At 37.4% G+C, this 15,485-nt stretch overlaps 1 long non-coding RNA gene across 1 annotated transcript in view; it reads left to right on the top strand.

Annotated features, from left to right (window-relative positions):
• LOC107979965 overlaps positions 1–8,287 on the top strand; it is a 59,609-nt gene extending 51,322 nt beyond the window's left edge. The window contains exons 3-4 of the long non-coding RNA XR_003480067.2: positions 2,705–2,893; positions 6,040–8,287. This is a non-coding gene — a long non-coding RNA (uncharacterized LOC107979965). The remainder of the gene's footprint in view (positions 1–2,704; positions 2,894–6,039) is intronic.
• The last annotated feature ends 7,198 nt before the right edge of the window (positions 8,288–15,485 follow it).

Here is a 15,485-nt window from a genome sequence, read left to right as displayed (position 1 = left end):
ATGCTCCCCATTCCAGTAGTCTCTTTCAGTCTCCTCTCCCTCTCTGCCCCTCAACCAGGTACTGTGTTTCCTCACGGTGTTGCTGAATGACAGCTGAGCCAACGTGAGCCACTAGATGCCTCCTATCTTAATATAGTATAATTTGTGAGTGGCACAAATATTAATCACTGATGCCCTGTGCCTATGCATCCTTCTTATATATTTTAGTTAGACTTTTGCTTATAACATTCCAATGTTTCCACATTGTTCACATATTGCTAAAACTCCTACTACATATCTTTCAAGAACTAGGTCAGAGACATCTTGTCATGAAAAGTGTCATACCCTCACTAGCCTGGACAAGCATATTCCATACAATTCGGAACCTGCAGATCACAAATTGTTGTAAGACTGCCTGTCCAGAATGCCCATAGGGTTCTCCTGTTTCTACTTCTCCAGTGCTGGAACTATAGTCCCTTGCCAAAAGGCCAGGTCTTTTAAATCTAGCGTCTGTGAATCTGAACTCAGGTTCTCAAATTTGTGTGACGGCAAGAATATCACCAACTAAGCCATCTCCCTAGCCCTGGGATTACTATTTAAAATGCCACCTGGGTTATTTTAATATTCTAGCAGTTTCTGCTAGATGTGTGCATGCCAAAAGTGATTCATTTTAAGTTATCGAGTTGGTAGTTACTCTGGTGTCAAATTGGAAGCATTCAGTACTTGCAACCTGGGCAAATTCTGCATGACTAAACCATATTAGATTCTTCTAGATAATTTTCATCATATTTCAAAAAGAAGCTAGACTAAGAAATTTGAGATGAAATGCACTTATCTGTAAATTAGGTTCATGAATTTCATTTTACCTGTGACATAGACGCCAGAGATATATTTCAATAGAAATAATGTATTCAAGATGTGTTAGAGCTTAAAAACATATAAAGCAAAAAGAAATTGAGCTGTGATCTTGGTTTGTTCTAAAAGTGGGTAAAAAAGGAAGAAAAAGTAAAAGAAAAATTGCTTCATCATGGTATTGTTCAAAATCAATGTAAGGCAGTGGGGACTGGTAGGCTTGGGGTACCCCTAAGAAAACTGAGGTGCTCATACATATGAAGGAAAGCTCATCGTATACTTCTGTAAGGAAAATGGCATGATTGCTCATTTGCCCCGGTGAGGCAACAGTAGAAGGACAGCTACAGAGGATGAGCTGCAGGAGGACTGAGGAATTAGCCTAATGAAAGAAACCAGTTTATAGAATGAACGAATAGAAACTCTACAACCAGCCGGGGTGGAGGGTGGGGGGCAGTGGTGGTGCATGCCTTTAATCCCAGCACTCAGGAGGCAGAGGCAGGTGGATCTCTGTGGGTTTGAGACCAGCCTGGTTTACAAGAGCTAGTTCCAGGGCAGCCTCCAAAGCCACAGAAAAACCCTGTTTTGAACCCCCTCCCACACACAAAACAAACAAACAAAAAAAGAAAGTCTACAGCCAACCCCATAGTAACAGTACATGTCGTTGGGAATGCTCAAGAAAGCTCCTGGTATAAGTGGCCCATAAAATGTAAGCCTTTGACATCAAACCACAGTACTTCTAACCTTTCCCTAGCCTTTGCTCTATTCTCCCTCTTTGGAAGTATACTTTTTCCCAATAAATTACATCTACTTCTGATGCTGTCCATGTACCTCTGATTAATCTCCATGTTCTGTACCACAAGAACCTTGAAATCCTGGGGGGCATTCATTAGACTTCACCATCTGTCAATAGTACTACTACTGCTTTATCAATATGGATATAATTGTATTTTCATGAAAAAAGTACTGCAAGTTGCATTGCCTGTTGAAATTGCCTATTGTTACATTTTGCTTCTTATATATTTGGTTATGAGCCTAGCCTTTAATTCACCAGAAATTCATTGAACCATGACATTCTTATCTTTTGTATGTCACAATTTTTAAGTGCAACCTGTACTGGGTAGTTTTCTGTGTCAACTTGACACAAACTAGAGTCATCAGAGGAAGGAGCCTCAGCTGAGGAAATGCCTCCTTGAGTTCCAGCTGTAAGGAATTTTATCATTTAGTGATCAATGGGGGAAGGACCAAACCATGGTGGGTGGTGCCAACCCTGGACTTCTGGTCTTTGGTTCTATAAGAAGGTGGGCTGAGCAAGCCAGGGGAAAGAAGCCAGTAAGCAGCAGCCCTCTATGGCCTCTGTATCAGCTCCTACCTCCAGGATCCTGCGCTGTTTGAGCTTCTGACCTTACCTCCTTCAGTGATGAACACAATGGTGAAGTGTAAGCTAAATAAACCTTTTCCTCTCTAACTTGCCTTTTGGCCATAGTGTTTCATCCCAGTAATATAAACCCTATCACACACCCCAACAAATCCCTATAAACTTTTCTTTTAAGTGATTTCCCTATTATCTGTGACTGAACAATTAAATAATAAAAACAATGCCAATAATTGCAGGTAACAGAACCTTAGCAAATGTAATGCCTTAACAAATGAATGTACTCTGTGGGCTGAAGAGTGAAGACAGAGTTTCTTTCTTCATGGTCCTGCAGCTATTTAGTCCCAAATAAACACACAGAGGCTTCTATTAATTATAAACTGCTTGGCTGATGGCTCAGGCTTCTTATTGACCAGTTCTCTCTTAATTATTAGCCCATTTCTATTAAACTATGAATTGCTACAAAGCTGTGACTTACCTGTAATTCTCTGGCTTGTACAGGTAGCTACATGGTGGCATCTCCCTGGAGGTTCCTTTCTCTGTGTTCCTATTCCCTGCATTTATTCACCAACCAATAAGAGAAATGTTCACAGCACTCGGAAGAACATCCTCCATCAGAAGAGTGCATCCATTTGAAGTTCAACTTTAAAAATAAAACAACTTATATTTGACTAGACCCTTGCTATTTGGGTAAGTTAGTTGAATTAAGGGCTGTACTAAGCATCTGGTGTTGCTGGGCAGCTTGTATATAATACAGACAATGTCACCATGTGTTTTCACAAAAAAACGCACAAGTAGATAACAGAAAAGTACCATTTTCTCAATTTAGCTCTGCACTGAATTTAATATTGCTTTCCTTTCTCTCCTCTGTCTCTGTATCTCTATCTCTGTGATCATGTCTCTGTGTCTCTATTTGTCTGTCTCTTTCCCTTTCCTCCCCCGCTCCATTTCTTTTATATTTTAAAATATGCCTGCTTATGCTTCTAGTTCACTCCCTCCCTATCTAAAGCATTATGTATGTACTGTTCACTCCTATGGCTCCCAGGCAGTAAAGCAAAGTGAACTAGAGTTGTCACCCTCCATTTAGCTATGAGGGAAATCTGACATGTCAGATGCGAATGGTCCAGCCTCCAGATAAGTCCATGTGTGTTTTCCTGTTTCCAGCTCAGTAGACTTTGGCCTATTTTACAATGGAAAGATTGTCTTTATTTTTCCATAATGCAACCACTGAAAAGAGATGATGAGGAAAATGAAATTTGCCTCAAGCTACTTTTATCCCTGTTCTTGAAAAGGCTTAGCCAAGGTGAAAGTACACATCCTGGTAGGGGAAACTTCCATCTCCCAAATGCACCGTGACTGCCTAATACTAACCTCGGCCTCTGCAGCCTCAGGGACTTCATTGAGAGGAAAAGAAAAGTGTTTCTAATACAGTTATCATGTGTTTGGGTATTGGGGAACTCATCACTAAGGGATGATTAAACTTGTAGCTGTGCGTTTAGAGGTGAATCCAACATAGTCATACATATTATTCTGATCTGATGCTGTGAGTTTGTAGAGCTATGGTATTTGAGACTTGTACAACTGTGACACACTTGGAAATAATCTACTGCTACTCATCATTTTTCTCTCAGGCAATTGAAAACTAAAAAGAAAAATTGAGGCTCTTTAGTGTGGGTGATTCAGCTACACTTGTAACTTCAGAGTGGACAAAGTGAGTTGGTTGACAGCTCCCACTGGCACTTGGAGGCAACTTTGAGAGTACATGTTTTCTCCAGAAACTTACATTTTTGCTTTAAAACATTGTGATTGGAATGTATCCTTGCTGATTGCATTAATAAGTTAAATACTGTCTCTGATAGACTGCCTCATATGGCAATCACTGGTTGTTTTTATTGTTTTAATTTTTATGGCAACAATACTGTATAGTTCCAAACAATCCTCGGTAAAAAGAAATTATTATTGACAGATAATGTGGAAAATATGATTAACAGCTAATGTGGAAACAATCTTATTCCAGGCAGCTAGTTTCTGAATCAGTGCAATAGAGCAATACTTCCCTAAAGTGTACAAAGGGCAGTGATTCCCAAGGAAGTTTGCAATCAGTCCAAGGTTAAATGAAAATCTAAATAAATAAAGATGAAATAATTGAAAAATAACTTGAAATTCTTCCAGTTTTAAAAGTAACATTTTTGCTCTTATGTGACTCCTCCATCTTTCTAATATTGAGATGAATCATTGTATTATGGAGTAAATGTGATATCTACCTAGAAGTTCTTTTTTCTCCTCTTGTCCTTACTTGAATAACGATTGGCATTTTTCAAATTCACTGAAGCCAAAAATTGGGTGTTTTTTCTTCCTTCCTTCATCCATTTCTTTCCCTTCCTTCACTCCCCCTTTCCTTTCTACTCATCTCTTCTTCTCTTCCTCATCTTCTCCATCTCCACAGGCTCTCATACTGTAGCCCAAGATGGCTTAAAATTTATAGTAGTTCTCCTACATCAACTCTCTGAGTACTGGGATTACAGACATGAGTCACTATGCTGGGAAGTCCCATGCGTTTTGATCTCCACACATTACATGGATGCCTGTTAAAGACAGACACCCATAAATCTTAATGAAGGCTCTATAATCTAGTTGCTGAAGTTGACACTGAGGGAAACCTTCACTATAAAATAGTAAGCCACATTTGCTGTCACTTTTAAATGAGAGCCTGTCCTCACAGTGTCTGTAGGACATCAAAGCATACTGCTCCTCCTCTGCCATGCTTTCTGAATTCTCCTAATCTCCAGACTTTCAGTTCTATTCCAAATGGTGAACAGAATTCAGAGATTTTTGTGAATTAAAGCTAGGAGTACAGACCTTTGCAACATACCTACCTTAACCATCAGTGCAAAGAAACTGCCAGGTAGGATACCCATCTTGGCCAACACGATCCATTCAAGCAGTAACAACACCTCAAAGGGGACTCAACTGCTCACCTTTGAGAAAACAAAAGATTCAACTCCAAGAAGAAATCTGTATGGTTGCCCCTAGAGCCATCAGTGTTCAGGAGGCCTGAGTTCAGCTGAAGAAGAACCAGAAACTTGGCCTGATAGCAATCATCTTAGGAAGCTATGGAGAGGCTGTGGTAGGAGGACCAGACTCCGGAAACTTTTGTGTGGAAGAATGAGTGAAAGACAAGTCTGGGCAACTTAGCGGGATTCTGAGAAACAAATTATGGAGACTAGGGATATAGGCTAGTGGTAGAGAATCTACCTATCAAGTACAAAGCAAAGCTTTTGGTTCATTTACAGTATTGAAAAAAAAGGGTAGGGGAATAGAAGGAAACCAAAAAGCATGTTTGGGGTTTCTTTTTTCCAGTCCATGAAGACAAAGGGGCAGAAATGGCAGCAGAGAGCTTTGTATAGCCTGTGAGCATGATGGAAATGGCCTTCTGGGGTACAGGTTCAGTGAAGCAGCTCAACTTTTTTCCAGAGCACAGGAACATATAGGATTGGGGATGGTAGCTGTGTAATCACTAATTTGCATTAAGTGGCACGCTCCTATCATATAGCTGGACTAGTAGCAGCACAGCCCTATAAAAATAGCTAGAGCATGTCACCTAATTACCATATGAGTATCAGGAGAAGAGAATTTGCAGGGAGCTGTGTCAAGGGTCATGCAAGAGAGAAATAGGCATCTGGGCCTAGAAACATTCTCCAAATAAAGTCAGCTAGAGATCAGGAAGCCATCTATTACAACATGGAAGGAGTCCTCCTTGTTACATGGGCAGGTTCTTACTGTGCACATAATGTTTGAGAAGACTTGTATTTTCTTACATTTTTGTTTTCTCTTAGGCCCATGGTGGATTTCTTACAAACCTATGAGGATAATGTGAGACAATAGATTTTGTAGGTTTGTAAATGGCATAGAAGTGAAGAGAGGAGTGCACTGGGCTGATCTTCAAAGACATCTGGTGAAGATGAACGGAGAGTGTAAGACAAACTTAAAAAAAGAAACTTTTGCTCTACTCTGAATGGAAAGTACACAGCTCTGCCACCAGTCCACCATCACTGCACTAATATTTTTAAACTGGTGATGCTAATAGTTTCCTTTTTTGGCTTTAGATGAGACTTACAGGTGATTTTTCTCCTTTGTTTTAGTAATTTTCCACACTAGAACCTCATAACTGCTCCAGCATGGAACATACTAAAGTAAGAGCAACTCCCTGGGTTCTTGGTCTCTGTAGAGGTGCTGTCTACCTTGGCTCTTTTTAATATGTTGCTCACCCTAATTTATTTATTAATTTATTCTTTCAAAGTTATTTTGCCCATGTTTAAAATGTAAGTGGGATGAATTGCAGTGCTTTTCACCTCCTACCAGTTGATAATCCAATTACTTGCTGCCAAGTGAGAGTCCTTGGCTGCCTGTTGCAGTTATAATCTTTGCAAATGCTATTTTGAGGCCCAGTTTGACACAGAAGCTGACAAGCTGGAACTCCAAAGGCAATATTAATGTTAATATGCTGTCACCTAGAAGATTCAATTTGCATATATCTAAGCAAACACAGGCTCTGTCCTGAGAGCTTATTTTATTAACATCTGAAGACTAAGTTTGCTCGCTAAGCCCACTGAGCAGCTTTTCATTCTGTTCCAAAGTATTTTTATTGGGCACTTAATGTAGCTGTCTTTTGAGAGATAGATGAAAACATATTTGCAGTGTTCTAAAGGAACTTGTAAGTACTATATGTCCAGGTTCTGAAATGAATCTGAATTACTAAATCTAATTTTATTCTTTTGTACTAATTGGGGAGTTATGTGAATTCATTTAGTTTCTTTAAACCTGAGCTGTCTCTGTAAGCAGAAATATTAATGGCAATTTGGAGAGTGATCAAGAGGACTGAAAGACTTAGTCAATATCAGTGCTTGCACATAGTAATTTCTCAGCAAATATTAACTCTGTGTGCTTTCATTTACACAAGACCTGTATGTGTCCACACTGAACTGTCCTCAATCCAATTATTTTGGTATACTCTATATATGGCAGATATGTATGTATAGGCAAGTTCATGCATTTGTTTATGTGTAATGCTTGCCTAGATGACATAGAAAAGATAATACAATAGCATTTATTTGCAAGAAAATTGTACAAATTCAAAGGGAGATTGATAGTGGGATATAAGTACATAGAAAGAAGTTCCTTTCCAGTTAGAAGTCTTACTAAGAATTAATAATAAAATCTAGGAGTAATTCCTGATAGAGACACTAGGAACATGTTATATGTAGAATAATGATAAGAAATGAATTTGGATCTCTTATGATTAAAAAATATATGGCCATAATCATGTATAATGTTAATAGAAGTATGGGATCAAAACATTGTCATGGAATACTTGCCTCGTATGTAAAAAATGCTCAAATTCTATCTCCAGCTCTACAAAAACACACAGACACAACTTGAATGATAACACCAATTTCAAAGATGACCATGCCCAAGGTGGCGTATATGCATCATAGGATATTATTTTGTCACAAAAAGAACAAAACCTTGTCATTTGTGTCAAAGTAGATGAACAAAGACATCACCTTAAGTGAAATAAGTCAGGAATAGAAAGATAAATTCCACACATTTCTAGTTATAATGTCAGTTAAAGAAAAACAAAGATCTTTAAGACATATAAAGTTGAATAGTACTTAGCAATTACTAAAAAGTGTAGAAAAGATGGGGGTAAATAGGGGTAGTTAATGAATGTAAAAGTACAGTAAGATAGGACTACTATTGTTTTGTAGCATAGTAGGGTAGAAATTTCTGAAGCCAGAAATAATTTATTGGATATTTCAAAATATCCAGAAGAAAGAACTTTTACTGTATTCAATCCAAAGTAATAAAAATTTCTTGAAGAGACAGATAAACTATTTATATTGATTTGATTGTAGCCTAGTACATACATGTGCTGAAATACCATGCTACATTTTATGAACATGAATATTTACTGTGTCAATAAATGGTTTGTAAAATGAAATGTTTCTCAATATTATGAACTGAAATTTTAAATTATCTTGAAGTAATGGAATATTTTTTACACCAAGCATTAAAGTACATGAATAAAAGAACAATGAAACACTGTGTTTCCTTCCTGATTTTAAAGAACAAATGTAATTACTGAAGACTCACAGAATTACTAATATATAAATGCATCTACTTTACATTTCATTAAGGACATCAAACACACTTTGGTACAACTTTTTGAATTGCCAACTTTGGCTTTTGAGATATGAGAAATGTTTTAAAATAAGCCTCATTTTCAGAGTGGTTTTCAAAAATATATTAAAGATGTTTCTTTGGTGAATGTCTGGATGCAAGTTGAGATGTTCATTCCAGTCCTCATAAGGAATGATGATGAGACCTCAGCGGGTGACTAGATCAAGAAGGTGGATCCCTCTAAAACGGGATGAGTGTCTTCATAAGCTTATGTCCATGAGGACACAAGAAAATGATGACATGTGACCCCAGAACTTTATCTTCCCCTGATGTCTAATTCACTCTTGGCTTGATTTCAGACTTCTCAACCTCCAGAACCATAAAAGGAGATGTTACAATCATACCAACTTTCATTGTTTATAACCTGTCCAGTCTATGGGATCCTGTAATAGCATCATTAAAATTAAGAAATCCTACATTGTTTATTTCCTAATAATTATCCAAGTCACTTACAGTCAATTCCCCTAAGTAGATTTCTCTTTGTTGTGTATCTCTATACATTTATTTAATTTACCAACTAATTCTTTGTATTTTGATCGACACATCAAAGGATTAATGAATGTGTGTATTCCCAAGCACTGAGAACAGTAGATGGGGTAGGATGAACTCAATAAATTCCGCTGCAGTCTTTTTAACTGGGCTATTTTAATATCAACTAGAGACAGCTGGTGTTTCCATCTGGTAAAGAATTTCCTTTTACCAGTTGTGAGTCAATCCCTCGCACTGGCAGTCTAGGAAAGACCTGCTCTCTGTCATTTCAAGAAACTGCACATAGATGAAATAATAGAGTGGTTTTGAAAAGTGAGAAGATTCATTAAATGTGTTTCTTTCAAGAGTGTCTGAACTCCAGCTTATATATTCTTCATTCAAGCCCTCTTCTAGAGAAACATCATGATACTAAACTTGACTTTGAGTTCTTGAATTAATTTTATGAGAATTACTTCAGTCAGGTTTCTGCTTCAAACACTTGGTGTCATCTTTAAAATATATTCTCTCGGAGGGGTTGTCTCCTGATGGGAATCAGAAGACAAGAACCAACCACAGGGTTTACGGTAATGGGTCTGCTTTAGAGAAACAGCTGCTCTCTTATCTGTCTCTTACTTTTAAGTAATAACTGTAGCTTAGCAGTCATCCACTCACATTTCCAAACACGAATCTACAGATGACATATTACCTTTGTCCTTATTGTATTGTTTACTGTCTTCTGGACTTTTGTATCAGTTAATCTTTATTATTCTAACTCATCTGTCTAATTATCACCTTTGTCATCTGAAGAATCTATTATATAGGGTATGCATTTAAACACTTTGTGATTCTTTTACATTAACCTTTGAAGTGTATTATCCTTCTAGTAACATTAGCCTCCTTGTCTTCTGCCCATTAGATGGTAAGGCGCGCCTTACAAAAATACTCTTCTGTCTGCTTTGCTTCAGCATTTAGTGATCCTTCTACTTAATCCACATATCACATTCCTGTCTGACTTTCAAGGTCATCTATTCCATGTCACCACTCTGTCTACCAAGTCAGCTTTCTCCCAGCCCCAGGCTATCATGTTTACACAGACTCACTATCCAAGTCCTGACAACTACTCACTGTCTATGAATGCCACACTCTGCTCCTTTCCACTTCACTGATTGATACTATGAGCAGCCTGGAAATACCTTTCTTTCTTTTTATGATATATAAATATTATAAATCAATGTGAGTCCAATTCAGATAGTGGGAAATTCACCTGTAACAGAGCCTACTCAACTACAAACTCTTGGCCTGCTCTCTTTCTTGGTGAAATTAGTTTCCAAAACCAACTACCTCACACTTCAATTGTATTGAGATCTTGTATGAGTATTGTTGAATTTTGCTTTCTATTATCTAATAAAATTCTGTGCATACAGTTTTTATTTTGAGAATGCCATTTAGGTTTTTGACAATCAGTCTCACTCTAACATAACTTGTCTAAAAGACATTCTTCAAGAAAATTGAAAGACTAGTGTAATACCTTCAGGAGAGGTACCTTTCAGTGTGAGTCTCCAATCCATTGCACTCTTTAGAGAGTTGTACATGAAAAACTCAGAAGAGAAGGCTTTAAAACATATATAATAACATTATTCACTAACATTGTCCCTATGTCCTGAGTATATCAGTATTGAAGAGATAAGGCAGACCATAAACAGAGAAATCCCTAAAGGCAGCAGCTGTGGATGCTAAACAACAGCAATGTAAAGCACTAAGAAAGGACTGTGGGACTGCATAATTATCACTTGAATCATAGTTTTATTACAGCAGACTAATTCATACTCGCTGAGTTCTCACATGGAAAAAACTCACCATAAAGATACTTCAGGGTTAGTCTGGGCATTGGTGGTGCACGCCTTTAATCCCAGCACTCTGGAGGCAGAGGCAGGTGGATCTCTGTGATTTTGAGACCAGCCTGGTCTACAGAGCAAGTTCCAGGATAGCCTCCATAACAATACAGAGAAACCCTGTCTCCCTGTCTCCAAAAACCAAAAACCAAAAAAAAGATACTTCAGGGTTCAGAAAATAAAACACTAAAATAAATAAAATATAGGGATAAATAATATATATATATATATATATATATATATATACTTGTAAACATGTACTGTATACATGATATATAGAGGTCAATTAATACAATAGCTAATATTTCTTAGAACACGTACTATGTTGGATAATTGGCATACTTGAAACAAAGCAATCCTGCCGGGCGTTGGTGGCACACGCCTTTAATCCCAGCACTCGGGAGGTAGAGGCAGGTGGATCTCTGTGAGTTTGAGGCCAGCCTGGTCTCCAGAGCGAGTGCCAGGATAGGCTCCAAAGCTACACAGAGAAACCCTGTCTCGAAAAACCAAAACTAAAACCAAAATAAACAAACAAACAAAAAAACCAAAACAAAGCAATCCTAAAGAACAAATCCCTTTTTTTCTCCTTTTTAAGAGACATAGAAAATCTTACCCACGCAAGGTTACTCAATAACTAGTGCAGTGTATACATGACAGGAGTCCAATTCTGGCTGAATTCAAGTCCCCTTCATATATTGCTTCCATGAATAACATAAAAATCTATTAATTCACTCTGAAAAGATAAGGAAGCATTCAGAGAGAAACTGTGATTACCAAATGATTGGAGGAACAGATTTGGCAGATGAAGGCAGGCATAGAGGAAATGCTACAGGGCTTCCAGTCTGGGACTTCTGCTTGGAGGACAGAGTATAAAAGGGGAATTCATAAAATATGGCAATATAACAACTGAATTTCCAAGTATTATCAAAGCCAGGGAATATGTGAAAGAACACACAAAGTTTTAAACTTACAGAAGGTGTCATGCCACAGCATCTGATCAAAGGATAGACTTTACTTAGCAGATGATGATGAGCCACTGAAGGAGGCCAAGCATGGGAATGTAATCAGATTTACATTTCTGGAAGGGAGAGAGAATGGTTATGGATAGGTCAAGAAGAAGGATGTGGAAATATTTAGAATGTGAGATGATGTCATCCTTGGCTAAAGTCATACAAAGAGAAATATTTTTCAGGATTATTGAGTTTAGTAATTAGCTACTTAATAGTAAGATAAGAAGTTGATAGTACTGAAGTTGTTGTAAATTAATGCCACGGTGACATCTCAGCAAACTAGTCCCAATCTGGAACCTTTCTGCATCTGATCTTGACCCTCTCCATCAGTGGAGTGTCTACAGAGCTGAAAGACACAGCATGTTTTAATTCCCTTTCTGAACCACACTTTGAATACCTGTAATAAACAGAATTCTTTCCTAGTTCAAACTATTTCACAGCATCCACCTAAGCAGTAACTTTATGCCTCTCATCTGTATAGTGAATCAGAGATTGGCAAAATTTTTGCCTTATAGATGAACTGTTAGTTCTTCAAGGATAGATAAGAAGTTTGAACCCAGGTGATATGATCCAAAACGTAATAGGGTTGGACTTTGATGTTACTACTTTGGGTAATTGGTGGAGATCACTAAGGAGCATTGCAATACAAGAGAAAGAAATTTTATGGAAAAAAGAATGAATTTTGAGAGAACATGGCACCCAGTGGTAACCTGTAGGCATTAGAGAAGAAAAATGGACTTGGAAATGGATGGAGCAAGAGGTGGACATAATTCTCAGAGACCACAAAAACATGGTCCACAGACTCAACTAATCAGGGCTCATAGGGGCTCATAGAGACTGAAGCCACAGGAACCAGAGGAGAGGTAGATCTGGGGCAGAGGGAAGATGGTAGGGAGTGACTGGGAGGAGTGGAGGAGGGGGAAACGGTGTTCAGGATGTAATAATATATGAGAGAAGATTAAGTAAGCAAGTAAGTAAATAAATAAAATCATGGAACTGTCTTTTTTATTATAAAAATCTCTTTGGGTGTCACTATATTTTATTTGTAATTAAATATACAAAAATTAAACAGAAAAAAAGTAGAGCAGGTTTCCCAGCCTTCATCTCAAGAAGAGAATATAGTCAAGTGATTTAGTAAACACTTATGTTTCTTGAGTGATCAACGGTTAAGAACAAACATAAGTGAATAGGAAAATCAGACAAGAAATGCCTTGAGTAATGCTTCCAAAAGGCCATTGTTTCCTTCCTACAACACAAAATACCAACTAATGGACTGCTCTATAAAGTTGGATTTGTGTGTTCCTGTGTGTGTGTGTGTGTGTGTGTGTTTTAGGTTATTTCTATAAGTATTTATTTTCTTATTTTACATGTTAAATATAATATAATTACACGACTTCTCCCTTTCCCTTTCCTCTTCCAGTCTTTCCCTTGTTCCCCTATTCCAACTACTTTCATGGTTTTCATTCTCAAACTGATAGCCTGTTTTCCTTTGGTTAACACATATATGTGTATTTATATGCATATGTATATATATGTATACTAGTATATATGCATATGCATGCACTAATATATAAATATAACCTGTTCAATACATTTTTGTTTGTTGTGCTTTATAAGTGGTTTATAATTTAGAACTTATTAATAAATATAAAACATTCTCTTAATTTCATCCCAAATACTGTCTGAAAAAGATTATAACATCTTGCTAATAATATTCTGTTCTTTGTGAATTATTTTATTTACCATAGAGTTTCCCATACAAGTTACTAGCTGAATGAAAAGAAAATCCCAGGTTAATAGTATGCAGGATTTCAATTAGTTTTGCATTGCTCAAACAGCCCTTTCCAAGTATCCCAATGAAACAGAACTGTAGATGGATGGCTCCCTTTTACTGATGTGTATTTCATTAGTGTAGTTACCTAATAACACACACACACACACACACACACACACACACACACACACACACACACCACACCGAAAAAATCTGTTTGTGAATTTGAGATAATTTCCTTCCTTCCTTCCTTCCTTCCTTCCTTCCTTCCTTCCTTCCTTCCTTCCTTCCTCCCTCCCTCCCTCTCTCTCTCTCTCTCTCTCTCTCTCTCTCTCTCTCTCTCTCTCTCTCTCTTTCTTTGTTCCTTTCTGAAATCTTTTGCCACTTTATACCCAAGACAGTCTTCTAGGCAAGCCTGTACCATCAGGGAGATAAATACCCTTCATCTGGCCTCAACAGAAACCTAACTTTGGATACATTTCTCCAAGTTATAAAACAGTCTCTGTCCAATAGACAGGAGAAAATTTGGAATAAAGCCAATTACTAAGCACTAGTGGCTTTTGTCTGCTCACTTTATTGCCCTCTGTCTTAGCTGGACTGAATATGCAGAAAAGGTCTATGTTGTCTCCTTTATTGCTGGAATACAATGAGATCAGTTTGAGATTATGAGACTCTGCTTCTAAACAACACTTAAACCCACAAAACAACAACAGAACAACAAATGTAAACTGCACCAAATTAAAGAATAATTACGAATTAAACATCTTGAGGCAGTAAGGTTGTTGACTTGCTCTTGTTATTCAGGTTTGAAATTCTAACAATTTAAAACAATCACGTGTGAATTAATACTACTAAATTGGAATTCCTTCACTGTGGAGATCATGTCCTAACATGCTGCTGCATTTCCAGTTCTCTAATGAAATCTTGTCACACTAGTTATGTCTGTTCCCCTCAGTGTTTGTAAAAATCAAATGTTTGTAAAAATCCAAGTTAAGATGCAATGATCATCTCTATTGTCTGTTTTCTTTTCTTAGCAATGCCACACCACAGACTCAGTAAGTGGCAAAAAGGAGAGGTTTATTTTGGTTCACAATTCATGTTTGAGGTAGAAGGGCCACTTATGGTTATGGCTTTCCAGACAGAGTCCCAGAGTAGCAATACAAGAAATGACAAGAAATGGGGACACAGCATTGTACATGCCTTCTCTTGCCTTTCCTTCTTATAAAGCCAATAACTGCCATCATGTGATTCCACTCTATGACCCGATCTCCTTCCAACTGTGGCTGAGGATCCTCTGCTCTAAACACCATAGTCAGATTAAGTTTCTACCCTGTAAATAACTCATACTGAAGATTAAACTTTAACATGAAGAGCCCATAGGGGTCACAGCTACAGCCAAGTCTTACCCAAATTTAGGCAGAGCCATAATAAGTTTTTAATTCAAAAAGTGTTGTAGCATCATCATACTCAGAAAGAAAAGGGTGTGACTGAAATTGTAGCTTGTGTTTTTAATCTTTTATTTTCTTAGTTCTTTATAATATCAGTCATATTGTCTCTGAAAAGAAATCTAGAAGCAGTATTGTTGAATTTTCAGATGATATCCTTTTTTTTCAAAATTACAATATTTTTATTTTACAGTTTTCTCTCTCCATATAAGTCAGAACCTAATTCTCTCAATTGTGTTCTCATACCCGAGATTTACAGATGACCTGAGATATAGCATATCCCTGGGATCATTATGAGTATTTGGTCTTTTCTAACTACCTTTCCATGTAGCATGTGTTTCAAGATACAACCATTTTATAGCACGAAACTCTATTTCACTAATTTTTTTAGCCATATGCAAACACGGAGCCATAGTTTATGTATCAGTTAATAGACACTGAGTTTGTTTTACT

This window comes from Cricetulus griseus (assembly GCF_003668045.3).
Source record: "Cricetulus griseus strain 17A/GY chromosome 1 unlocalized genomic scaffold, alternate assembly CriGri-PICRH-1.0 chr1_0, whole genome shotgun sequence".
In the NCBI taxonomy this organism is placed as follows: domain Eukaryota; kingdom Metazoa; phylum Chordata; class Mammalia; order Rodentia; family Cricetidae; genus Cricetulus; species Cricetulus griseus.
The sequence above is the reverse complement of the archived record's forward strand: the minus strand, read 5'-3'. Positions and strand labels throughout refer to the sequence as shown.